This window comes from Triticum aestivum, unplaced genomic scaffold (assembly GCF_018294505.1).
Source record: "Triticum aestivum cultivar Chinese Spring unplaced genomic scaffold, IWGSC CS RefSeq v2.1 scaffold73906, whole genome shotgun sequence".
Classification (NCBI taxonomy): Eukaryota; Viridiplantae; Streptophyta; class Magnoliopsida; order Poales; family Poaceae; genus Triticum; species Triticum aestivum.
The window spans coordinates 1-1,521 of record NW_025265884.1 but is presented as its reverse complement, the minus strand read 5'-3'; the positions used below and the strand labels follow the sequence as shown (position 1 = coordinate 1,521).

Sequence of the window (1,521 nt, the reverse complement as noted above, 5' to 3'; positions counted from 1 at the left end):
GTATTTTTTTACCCCTTTCAGAACGCGCTCCTCGCGCCACAAAGCCGCCTCTAGACGCGTGACCAATGAGCAGCGAGCTAAAACATATCGCAAATGTCAAAAATAATATAACGGGGTTAATATATATTGCGCACATGTGATATGTTTGTCATGAGGCGCAAAAAATAATTAAAAAGGGAATGCAACACGAGGACTTCCCAGGAGGTCACCCATCCAAGTACTACTCTCGCCCAAGCACGCTTAACTTCGGAGTTCTGATGGGATCCGGTGCTTTAGTGCTGGTATGATCGCATCCAACATGTTACCCCCGCCTTCGTCCCTTATGCTTGCCACTCCCAGATCCACTGCAAAGATGATTGTCATTCTTACTACCATTACAACCGTTGCCTAATAATGGATAATGCCCTATATATACTACTTACTCCCCCCCCCCTCAAACACGGAGACGAGTTTACCACGGTTTCCACCCCTCCCTCTATACCGCAGCAACACGTATTTTTTTACCCCTTCCAGAACGCGCTCCTCGCGCCACAAAGCCGCCTCTAGACGCGTGACCAATGAGCATCGAGCTAAAACATATCGCAAATGTCAAAAATAATATAACGGGGTTAATATATATCGCGCACATGTGATATGTTTGTCATGAGGCGCAAAAAATAATTAAAAAGGGAATGCAACACGAGGACTTCCCAGGAGGTCACCCATCCTAGTACTATTCTCGCCCAAGCACGTTTAACTTCGGAGTTCTGATGGGATCCGGTGCTTTAGTGCTGTTATGATCGCATCCAACATGTTACCCCCGCCTTCGTCCCTTATGCTTGCCACTCCCAGGTCCACTACAAAGATGATTGTCATTCTTACTACCATTACAACCGTTGCCTAATAATGGAAAATTCCCTATATATACTACTTACTCCCCCCCTCAAACACGGAGACGAGTTTACCATGGTTTCCACCCCTCCCTCTATACCGCAGCAACACGTATTTTTTTACCCCTTTCAGAACGCGCTCCTCGCGCCACAAAGCCGCCTCTAGACGCGTGACCAATGACCAGCGAGCTAAAACATATCGCAAATGTCAAAAATAATATAACGGGGTTAATATATAGCGCGCACATGTGATATGTTTGTCATGAGGCGCAAAAAATAATTAAAAAGGGAATGCAACACGACGACTTCCCAGGAGGTCACCCATCCTAGTACTATTCTCGCCCAAGCACGCTTAACTTCGGAGTTCTGATGGGATCCGGTGCTTTAGTGCTGGTATGATCGCATCCAACATGTTACCCCCGCCTTCGTCCCTTATGCTTGCCACTCCCAGGTCCACTACAAAGATGATTGTCATTCTTACTACCATTACAACCGTTGCCTAATAATGGATAATGCCCTATATATACTACTTACTCCCCCCCTCAAACACGGAGACGAGTTTACCACGGTTTCCACCCCTCCCTCTATACCGCAGCAACACGTATTTTTTACCCCTTTCAGAACGCGCTCCTCGCGCCACAAAGCCGCCTCT

General features: G+C 47.0%; 3 non-coding genes across 3 annotated transcripts; all 3 read right to left on the bottom strand.

The window, feature by feature from the left end:
• Positions 1 to 176: 176 nt before the first annotated feature.
• On the bottom strand, positions 177 to 295 carry LOC123177956 (5S ribosomal RNA). The gene has a single exon (XR_006489230.1). It is a non-coding gene; the product is annotated as a 5S ribosomal RNA (ribosomal RNA).
• A 373-nt stretch (positions 296 to 668) lies between these two features.
• LOC123177958 (5S ribosomal RNA) lies at positions 669 to 787 on the bottom strand. Its single transcript, XR_006489232.1, has one exon. It is a non-coding gene; the product is annotated as a 5S ribosomal RNA (ribosomal RNA).
• A 370-nt stretch (positions 788 to 1,157) lies between these two features.
• LOC123177957 (5S ribosomal RNA) lies at positions 1,158 to 1,276 on the bottom strand. Its single transcript, XR_006489231.1, has one exon. It is a non-coding gene; the product is annotated as a 5S ribosomal RNA (ribosomal RNA).
• Positions 1,277 to 1,521: the final 245 nt, after the last annotated feature.